At 40.1% G+C, this 11,346-nt stretch overlaps 1 protein-coding gene across 1 annotated transcript in view; it reads left to right on the top strand.

Annotated features, from left to right (window-relative positions):
• Positions 1–432: 432 nt before the first annotated feature.
• LOC124241987 (phospholipid-transporting ATPase ABCA3-like) overlaps positions 433–11,346 on the top strand; it is a 211,595-nt gene continuing 200,681 nt past the window's right edge. Inside the window, exon 1 of the mRNA XM_046666407.1 lies at positions 433–506. The gene's annotated coding sequence lies outside the window, so the exon portion shown is untranslated. The remainder of the gene's footprint in view (positions 507–11,346) is intronic.

Below are 11,346 nucleotides of genomic sequence, written 5' to 3'. Positions count from 1 at the left end.
TAATTAGTTGTAGTCACGTTCCTTGCAAGGGGCTCTGGCGCCCCACCTTCCACCTCCCCATCAACCCTGCTGTTTGCTGTCTCCGTCGTCGTGCCTGAGAAAAGAGGAGACAGGAAAGATGGGGCAAACGATGGCGGAGCTCGCTTTTTTTCTTACATTATTGCCTGCTGCTAGGAGATCTTAGATGAAAGGAGATAGTTATTTAAAAAACATTTTCCTTTCAATTCTGTCCCCATCTGGAGTCTCTTATCCCAGCCTCCCTCCCACACCCAGCCCCGTCCCCACCCCCAGATCTCCCGCCGTTGATTGCTGTAAGTGCACAATTTTCTCCTAGGCTAACCAGCGCGACTAACTTTCAGTTTTCAAAAACGAGGAAGTTCCCAGGGCAAGATGCAACGTGACGGCTTCAGTCACACAAAGAGCCAAAATGCATAAGAAGACTGAGGTCTTTTCTTCAAGGACCTTATACCCGAGAGGAGGAAATAAGACAATGTGTGCACAAGAAGGTAACGATGCAGGGCAGTCAACTCTAGCCAAATCAGTGATAGGAAAAGTAAAGGCTTTTGATAATTCAGAGAAAAGAGAGAGATTATTTTGACTTGGGGTCATTAGATAAGGATTTTATGAAGGAGGGGGAATAAAGCAAGGCCAAAAATAAAAATAATGATAACAACAGTGATAACAGCGACAGGTTATTGATCTCTACTGTGTAGTAGGTATTGCACTACATGTCTTATGTGCATCATCTCATTGACTTAGACAAGCCCCTCTGTGGTAGGTAGGTATTGTTGTTAGCCTCACTGTCCGTTCGAGGCTCCAGGAGGTGAAGGGCTTTGTCCAAAGTCACCCGGTACATAGCAGAGGAGTAGAGATCTGCCCTTAAATCAGATTCCAGAACCCCACTCCTAACCATTAAGCTACATTGGCAGAGAGGCAGGAAGAGGGCATTTCAGGCCAGGAGAAGCCCAGGGATGGAAGGAATGTTGTCTAGTCCTCGAACAGTGTCTTGGCAGACAGAGTTGGGCTGAAACCTGGGGTTGAAGTCTGGGAGCACCAGGAGATAAAATGGAATGCTTCTTGGAGTCAGGGGGCTAAGAAGGGTGGTTCTTTGGAAAGGAATTATATGCTCAAAGAGATTAAACATTTAGAAAGATGTTTAATCTTGCACCAATGTATAGGATGAAACAGATGAGCAAGAGTGTAGCCTGGGAGACAGGTCAGGAGGCTCCAGTGCTTAAATTGTGCTCCCCTGATATTTTGGTTGGGAGCTACACAGGGCATTTCTTTCTTTTTTTTTTCTCTCCAAGGTATGCTCTTTTTTTTTTTTTTTTTTGGTCAGGAAGATTTGCCCTGAGCTAACATCTGTTCCCAATCTTCCTCTTTTTTTCCTCCCTAAAACTATGTTGTATATCCTAGTTGCAAGTCATTCTATTTCCTCTATGTGGGATGCCACCAAAGCATGCTTGATGAGCAGTGTGTAGGTCCTTGCCCAGGATCCGAACCAGCAAACTCAGGGCTGCTGCAGCTGAGCACAGAAACTTATCCACTCAACCGTGGGGCTGGGCCCCATAGGGCTTTTCTTAGGAAATGGTCACATCATAATAAAAGACAGTTCGTGGGTTGTGTCAAAATATGTACTTAGCACAGTGCTTGGCACAGAGTAGCCACATAAATTAATCTCATATCATCAAAAAAGAGAGAAGATGCTGCGGTGTTTGGCAAAAGCTGATTTCAATTACACAATTTTACTTCCTCAGTTCACCTCTCCTAGAAATGCATGCCCAGGGTTGTGGGGATTACAGAAATGTTTATGGCCCATTATTTGTGTTGTTATAATAATTATTATGTAACATTTATTGGGTTTAAAAAATACAGAGGTATAAAGAAAATAAGCAATTTGGTCTTTTATTCTTGAGGAGAAAAAAGCAAAACCAACTACTCACTAATTAAAAGAGATATGAAATAGGAATACGAACATGTGTGAGAAAGCCAGATGTTTATTTGCTTCTATTTGCCTTTGCTTCAAAGGAAGGAAGACAGATTGTATTACAAAGAATTTTAGTTGGAGTTGGAGGCAGAAGCTAGTCTTGGCTAAACATTGACTAGCTCTTGATTCTGTTCCTCAGTCCTTTTAATTAGAATGTCCGTTCTCCTGCTGACTTCTCGAACAACTGCCATTTTGACCGAGTCCAAAGCTTTAAGTCAGCAAAGCAGTTTCTCTGGAAAAGCAGCTCCGACTTCATTTAAAGATGGCTCCACTATAGTCAATTTTGACAAAAGTACTTATCTTGATTACTGAGTCGGTTTCCCCGTAAATGTTGCAGCCAAGGCGAGTGTCTCACTACCCTCGCTTCCCAGTCTCTGTCCTCAGGAGGTCGGGGACTGGGAGGTGGGCCAGGAGGAGCAAGCGGGGATGTATCTGGGAAGCGTGGGAAAGGCGGGCCGCGCCTGGGGGAGGACAGGAAGGCAAGAGCTGGAGCCTGGGGCGCGTGGGCGCCCTCGCGGGGAAAGCACCCACGGCGGCGCGCGCTGGGCCCCCTCCCGCCCGCAGGGTATCTGGCCGGGGCCGCGCCTGCGTGGGGTGGGGCGCGGCGGTTGCGGGGATCGTTGAGAGGAGGCGCGGCGCCGGCTCCACGCGCGCCCCTCAGCGGCAGAGGCGGTTGCAAGTCGTGAGCGGTGAGTGTGCAGGCCTCCTCGCCCTTCGTCCTCCTCCCCAAGGCCCTGGGCTCCCCGGGGCCCACCCTCTCCGCCCTGCAGCCTGAGAGCACGCCCCCCTCCTCTCAACAAGTACAAACGCGCAAAAACCCACTAGGAACTTAGGGTTGAATTTTAACTGTTTTAGTTTTTTATTTTGGTTATAGCTTAGGGGTTAGAAGGAAGGTTTTGGGAGATGCTGTCAACTTGGGTTTTAGTTTGACTTTAGGCAAGAGAGTTGACCTCTGAATCTCAGCTATAGTGTAGGAATATCATTTTACCCATCTCGCAGGGTTTTTCTTTTTTTGAAAATTTAGGTAAAATTCACCATTTTTGCCACTTTAAAGTATTAGAATCCAGTGGATTTTGTTGCATTCAAAATGATGTGCAACTATCACCACTAATTCCAGAACATTTTTACCATTCCTAAAATAAACCCTGTGCTTCCTGAACAGCCACTCCCCAACGCCCCCCTCTTCCAGCCCCGCAATCTCCAGGCCCTGACAACCACTGATCTGCTTTCTGTCTGTATGGATTTTCCAATCCTGGGTATTTTAGATAAATAGAATCATATAATATGTGGCCTTTTCTGTTAGGCTTGTTTCACTTAGTTTAATGTTTTCAAGGTTCATGAATGTTGTGTCATGTATCAGTACCTCATTCCATTTTGCATATATTGCATTTTGTTTATCACCTGACAGACTTTTGGGTCATTTCCACTTTTTGGCTATTATGAATAATCCTACTATGAACCTTAGTGTACATGTTTTTGTGTGGACATATATTTTCTATTCCTTTGAGTATGTACTTAGGAGCGGAATTGCAGGGTTAGATGGTAATTATATGTTAGCTTTTCAAGGAATTGCCTCACTATTTTCCAGAGCAGCTGTACCATTTTACATTCTCACCAGCAGCGTGCAGAGGGTTCCAGGTTTTTCTGTTCTCACCAACATTTGTTATTTTCTGTTGAAAAAATTTTTTTTTTTTAATTATAGCCATCCTAGTGGGTAAGTGGTATCTCATTGTGGTTTTGATTTGCATTTCCCTAATGACGAATGATGTTGAACATCTTTTCAGGTGCTGATTGCCATTAGTGTAATTCCTTTGGAGAAATGTCTATAGATCCTTTTGCCCGTTATTTAATTGGCTTGTCTTTTTGTTGTTGAGTTGTAAGATTGCTTTATCTATTCAGGATATGAAACCCTTATCAGATATGTGATTTGAAAGTATTTTATTCCATTCTGTAAGTTGATTTTTCACTTTCTTGATAGTGTCCTTTGATGCTCAGAAGTTTTTGATTTTGATGAAGCCCAATTTATCTATCTTTTCTTTTGGTTTCATATCTAAGAATGCATTGCTAAATCCAGGTTATAAAGATTTACTTGTATATTTTCTTCTAAGAGTTTATTGTTTTAACTCTTACATTTGAGCGTTTGATCCATTTTTGAATTAATTTTTGTATATGGTGTGAGGTAAGAGTCCAACTTTATTCTTTTGCATGTGGCTGTTTAGTTATCTAAGCACTATTTGTTCAAAAAACTATTGTTTCCTCAAAAGACTATTATTTCCTCATTGAATGAGCTTGGGTTTATTTCTCAACTCTCAATTCTATTCCACTTGATTTATGTCTCTTTGCTTATGTCAGTACCATACTCTTTTGATTACTATCACTTAGTAGAAAGTATTGAAATCAGGAAGTGTGAGACCCCAAACTTTGTTTTTTTTTCCAGGATTGCTTTGGCTACCCAGGGTTCCTTGCAAGTCCCTATGAATTTTAGGATGTGTGTTCATTTCTGCAGAAAAAGGCAGTGGGAGATTGATGGACTCTGTAGATAAGTTTGGAGAGTACTGCTGTCTTAATAATAGTAAATCTTCCAGTCCATAAACATGGGATGTCTTTCATTTCTTTAGGTCTTCTTTAATTTCCCCCCTAGCTTTATTGAGGTAAAATTGAAAAAATTGTATATTTAAAGTGTACAAAATAATGGTTTATATATATATTCATTTTGAAAGGAGTCCCACATTCAAGTTAATTAACACATCAATTACCTCACATAGTCCCCTCCCCCTGCTTTTTTGGTGAGACCACTTACAATTTACTCTCTTAGCAAATTTCAATTATACAATACAGTATTATAAACCAAAGTCACCATATTATACATCAGATCCTCAGAACTTACTCACCTTATAACTGAAAGTTTGTGTTCTTTTTACCAACCTCTCTCCATTTCCCCCACCCCTCAGCCCCTGGAAACCTGGAGATTACATCGAATCTATAGATGGTTTTTAGTAGTATGGACATTTTAACAATAACTCTTCTGATCCATGAACATGGAATATCTTTGCATTTATTTGTGTATTCAGTTTCTTTCATCAATGTCTTATAGCATTCAGTGAAAAGATCTTTCACTTCCTTAGTTTATTCCTAAGTATTTTATTGCTTTTGATACTCCTGTGAATGAGATTGTTTTCTATCTGTTTGTTAAACCCATTTTGTTCTTGCATTGTTTTCCTGATTTCATTAAATTTTTTTTAAAGATTTCTTTATTTGTATTATTTTTTTATTTTTCCTTTTTCTCCCAAAGCCCCCAGGTAAACATACACAACATATAGTTGTGTACTTTTAGTTGTAGGCCTTCTAGTTGTGGCATGTGGGACGCTGCCTCAGCATGGCTTGATGAGCGGTGCCATGTCTGCGCCCAGGATTCGAACTGATGAAACCCTGGGCCGCCGAAGCAGAGCGCGTGAACTTAACCACTCGGCCACGGGGCCATACCCTCATTAAATTTTTTTATCTGTGTTCTCTTGAGCTCTTTTATCATCTTTAGAACAATTATTTTGAATTTTTTGTAGGTCAATTCAATTATCTCCATTTGTTTGGGGTCAGTTACTGAAAGTTCACTGAGTTCCTTTGGTAGCGTTATGTTTCCCCGATTCTTTGTGATCCCAGTAGTCTTGCATAGGTGTCTGCACCTTTGAAGAAGTAGTCACCTCTTCCAGATTTTATGGACTGACTTCGGTAAAGAAAGACCTTCACCTGTGGATGGGGACATGCTGGAGTGTGTTGTGACCCTGCAATGTAGTGGTGCAGGTTGCCAAGTACAGGGGCATGTGGCAGCTCCGGATCCAGCGGGGCATGATGTCTCTTCAGGTTGGGCTGCTGGAGTCCACAGCATTGACAACTGTATGGTCTTTAGTGAGCACTATGGGGAGTCCACGATGCCTGCAAGGGCCGTTAGAGTCCTCGGCAGTGCCTCCAGGTCCAGAGGCTATGGAGCAGGGCAGGCGGCACTGGTGGCTGGAGCTGGTGGTGTGTACTACACTCTGTTGCGGGGGCCAGCAGCTAGTGACTGTGTAGTGGCAGGAGCTGGTTGCAGATACACACATAGTGGTGGGGGCTAGGGCCAGCAGCGAGGGCCAGGGCCAACTGAGGGTGCACTGGCAGCTGCAGGAGCCCTGGCTGTTGGTGTACACTCTGTGGCTGGAGGATCTCACGTTGGGCATGCACAGCAAAGGAGGCTGGTGACAGGAGTCTGGCTGGCTGGGTGCAGGTGCACAGCTGGTGAGGCTAACTTCAGCTGAGCCCGCTGGTGAAGGTCAGTGACAGAAGACAGGGCCAGAGCCAAGTCCACAAGCAGCTGTGGGGGCCCTGGCTGTCAGGGTGCACTACTGTGGCTGCAAGGCCTCACCACAGGTGAACAGCAGTGGAGCCTAGTGTCAGGACTCAGGCTAGGGACATGCAGATGCACAGCTGGAGGAGCTAGCTGCACGTGAGCCCAGGGGTGCTGGCCCTTGCCTGGAGATAAGGGCAAATCTGGGTCCACAAGTAGCTGTAGGGGCCTTGGCTGTCAGTGTGCACTTCCATGGCTGCAGGATACTGCCACAGGTATGCACACTGCTGCAGAGGCTGGTGATGGGAGTCTACTATTATTGTGTTGCTGTCTGCTTGTCCTTTCAGTTCTTTTAATATTTGCTTTATATATTTAGGTGCTCTGATGTTGGGTGCATACATGTTTACAATTGTTATATCCTCTTAACTAATTGATCCCTTTATCATTATATAATGACCTTGTCTCTTGTTACAGATTTTGGCTTAAAGTCTATTTTATCTGACATAAGCACAGCTACCCCTGCTCTCTTTTGGTTTCCATTTGCATGGAGTATGTTTTTCCATCCCTTCACTTTGAGCCTGTGTGTGTCTTTAAAGCTGAAGTGAGTCTTTTAATCCATTCAGCTACTCTGTCTTTTGATTGGAGAAGTTAGTCTATTTACATTTAAACTAATTATTAATACGTATGGATTTAATCTTGTCATTTTGTTAATTGTTTTTTTCTGGCTGTTTTTTAGTTCCTTTGTTCCTTTCTTCCTCTCTTGCTCTCTTCCTTCGTGATTTGGTAATTTTCTGCAGCAGTATGCTTTGATTCCTTTCTCTTTCTCTTTTGTGTATCTACTATATGTTTTTGTTTCACAGTTACCATGAAGCTTACGTAAGTGACAGTCTATTTTAAGCTGATAACAAGTTAACTTTGAACATATACAAAAGCTTTACATTTTTACACTTTCCCCTCCACATTTTATGTTTTTGACATTAGATTTTATATCTTTTTATATTGTATATTCACTAACAAGTTATTGTAGCTATAGTTATTTTTAATACTTTCATCTTTTAACCCTTATGCTAGATTTATAAATGATTTAGACACCACCAATACAATATTAGAATATTCATTTGATGCCCTTTATCATGTTGAGGAAGTTCCCTTCTATTCCTACTTCATTGAGTTTTTTTTTTTTTTTTTTATCATGAAAGGATGTTGGATCATGTCATATGCTTTTTCTGCATCAATTGAGATCATGTGGGTTTTTTCCTTCATTCTGTTAATATGTTGTATTTCATTGATTTTCACATGAAAATCAGCCTTGCATTCATGGGATGAATCCCCATGGGTATAATCCTTTTGATATTCTGCTGGATTCAGTTAGCTAGTGTTTTGTTGAAATTTTTGCATTTTTATCCATATGGGATATTAGACTGTAGTTTTTTTTTTCTTGTGATGTCTTTTTCTAGCTTTGGTATAAGGGTAATACTGGCCTTATAGAATGAATTAAGAAGTGTTTCCTCCTCTCCTATTTTTTGGTAGAGTTTGAGAAGTTATGGTAAAAAAAAATACTTTCGGTTTTTGTCCCTGGTTCCTGGCACAGAACCCGCCAAGTCCTTGGAATTTCTTGAGTGGTAGGAGTATCTTTTGTTCTTCATAACTAGCCCCTTTTGACCAATCTGAGTTTATGCTAATGAGGTGACTCTTAGTAGGCCCCTACGTGGCTTCAGGATGGGGCTGGTTGCAGAGGAACCAACCATGTGATTAGAGGGTTAGAACTTTCAGACCTTACCCCATGCCCTGGCTTCCAGGAGGGGAGGAGGATGGCAATTGACTTAAATAACCAATGGCTATTGATTTAATCAATCGTAACTACTTAATGAATCCTCAATAAAAAGTCTTGAACAACGAGGTTTGGAGAACTTCTGGGATGGTGAAAACATCAATGTACTGGCAGTGTGGCATACTGGAGAAGGCATGGAAGCACCGTGCCCCCACTCCTTGCCCTATGTACCTCTTCATCTGGCTGTTCATTTGTAACAAACTATTCTTTTAAGTATAGTACTTTCCTGAGTTCTGTGAGTCATTCTAGTGAATTATTGAACTTGAGGGAGGATTGTGGGAACCCCAAATTTGTAGTTAGCCGAGGAGAAGTGTGGATAACCTGAGGACCCTATTTGCAGCTGGCATCTGAAGTGAAGGTAGTCTTGTCCAATGGAGACTTTAACCTGTGGGGTCTGTGCTGACACTGGGTAATTAGTGTCAGAGTTGAATTGAATTGTAGAACACTTTGTTGGGGTGTCAAAGAATTGGGGAATTGGTTGTTGCTTGGAAAATCAAATAGAAGTATTGGTGTAAATTATTTTTTAGATGTTGAGTAGAATTCACCCTTGAAGCCATGTGATCCTGGCCTTTTCTTTGCTAGCAGGTTTTTGATTACTGCTTCAATCTCCATTATAAGTCTATTCATATTTTCTACTTGTTCTTGAGTTGGTTTGGTAGTTTGTGTGTTTCTAGGAATTTGTCATTTCATCTAGGTTATAAAATTGTTCACAATATTCTCTTATAATCCTTTTTATTTCTATAAGATTGGTAATAATGTCCTTTCTATCTTTTTTGATTTTAGTAATTTGAGTCTTCTCTCTTATTTTGGTCAGTCAAGATGAAGGTTTGTCACTTTCGTTGATCTTTTTAAGGAACTGATGTTTGGTTTCTTTGATTTTATCTTTCTAAATTCTCTATTTCATTGTTCTCTGCTTTAATATTTATTATTTTCTGCCTCTGCTCTCTGTGGTTTTAGTTTTCTCGTCTTTTTCTAGTTCCTTAAGGTGGAAGTCTAGGTTGTTGATTTGAAAGGTAGGAGTTTACAGCTAAACTGCTTTCACTGCATCCCATAAGTTTTAGTATGTTGTATGTTTTTCATTCATCTCCAAGTATTTTCTAATTTCCCTTGTGATTTCTTCTCTGATGCATTGGTTGGTTATTAGTATATTGCTTAATTTCCACATCTTTGTGAATTTTCCAGATTTCCTTCTATTGCTGATTTCTAATTTAATTTCATTGTGGTCATAGAAGATACTTGTATGGTTTCAATCTTTTTAAACTTATTGAGTCGTGTTTTGTGGCTTAATGGTCTATCCTGGAGAATGTTTCATGTGCGCTTGAGAAAAATGTGTATTCTGTTATTGTTGGGTAGATTGTTCTATATATGTTAGGTCCAGGTGATTTATGGTGTTGTTTATAACTTCTCTTTCCTTGTTGATCTTCTGCCTAGTTGTCCTATTCACTATTGAAAGTCAGGTATTGAATTCTCCAACTATTATTTTTGAACTTTGTATTTCTTACTCAATTCTGTCAGTTTTTGCTTTACATTTTTTGGGAGCTCTGTTGTTAGCTTCATATATGTTTGTGATTGCTACATCTTCTTGATGAGTTGAGCTTTTTATCACTATATAATGTCTTTGTCTCATAACACTTTTTATCTTAATGTCTATTTTGTCTTATATTAGTACAGTCATTGCAGGTCTTCTTTTGGTTACTGTTTGTGTGGAATATCTTTTTCTGTCCTTTAATTTTCACCTTATTTGCATCTTTGGATCTAAAGTGAGCCTCTTATAGGCAGCATATAGTTGAATCAAGTTTTCATGCCCATTATGCCGATCTCTGCCATTTAGAGAGTTTAATCTCCTTATCTTTAATGTAATTAATGATAAGGAAAGACTTATTTCTGCCATTTTGCTTTTTGTTTTCTCTATGTCTTATATAATTTTTGTTACTCAATGACTCCATTACTGTCTTCTTTTTGGTAAGGTATTTTCTAGTATACCATTTTGATTCCTTTCTTGTTTCTTGTACAATATTTTTTTTTAGTAATTTTCCTAGTGGTTGGCCTGTGGACTATAATTTACATCTTAATTTAGTTTAAATTAATACCAACTTAATTTTGATAGTATACAAAAATTTTGCTTCTATTTACCTCTGCTCCACCCTTTATTTTCTTATTGTCACAACTGCATCTTTATATGTTGTTTGCAAAATCAACATGGATTTATAATTTTTTTAAATACAGTTGTCTTTCAAACATATGGGAAAAATGAGTTATGGACCATTAATACTGATTTTATATTTGCATTGTAATCTTCATTGGTGTTCTTTATTTCTTCATGTAGATTTACTTTACTGTCTCATTTCTTTCTATTGCAATTTATCTATTGTGATTTTATATAATTGTTCAAATTTAACTGGGAATCTTGTATTTTATCTGGTAACCCTACTTGGTTAGGTTTAAACCACAAGTTCCAACCTGCCTCTGTGGGCTCTGGTTGCAGTGTCAATTCAGTTTTTAAAGCCTTTCTTATTCTATCTGGATCCTTCTGGGACCCTGGCAGAGTGTGTCAGCTCAGTAATCAAAGTGATTGACGTGCTAACTAGGATGAGATCCACTTAAGCTCAGATCAAGGCTGGGCTCCTCTGTCTCCCCAGTACCTTCAGTTTCTCTGAGGCACTCTTCTTTTTTGTCTTCTGGCCAGAAATCATTGAATTTCTTTGTTGCCTGCCAGGGAAACTTCAGAATTACTTCAATTCTGGTGTTCTTCTTTGCTGTATTTTCTGGTTACTCTTTCTGGTTCACTCCCTTAAAGGATGCAATGCCTTTTAGTACTAATGCAATACACAGCACCTCCTTCTCCCCTGTGGTATGTCTTGAAGTCCAATTCTGGTTTAACAGTGTGGTGTACAGGAAGCAAATTTTGACACATGTTGCAATATAGATGATGCTTGAAGACATTTTATGCTAAGTGAAATAAGCCAGTCACAAAAGGACAAATACTGTCACAAATAAGTGATTCCACTTATATGAGGTACCTAGAGTAGTCAAATTCACAGACAAAGAAGGTAGAATGGTGGTTGCCCCAGTTGCTGAGGGGAGGAGGGAATGGTGAGTTATTGTTTAACGGGTACAGAGTTTTAGTTTGGAAAGATGAAAAACATTCTAGAGATGGATGGTGGTGATTGGTGCCACTGAACTGTACACTTAAAAATAGTTGAAATGGCA

The sequence above is a fragment of the Equus quagga genome, chromosome 7, assembly GCF_021613505.1.
Source record: "Equus quagga isolate Etosha38 chromosome 7, UCLA_HA_Equagga_1.0, whole genome shotgun sequence".
In the NCBI taxonomy this organism is placed as follows: domain Eukaryota; kingdom Metazoa; phylum Chordata; class Mammalia; order Perissodactyla; family Equidae; genus Equus; species Equus quagga.
The sequence above is the reverse complement of the archived record's forward strand: the minus strand, read 5'-3'. Positions and strand labels throughout refer to the sequence as shown.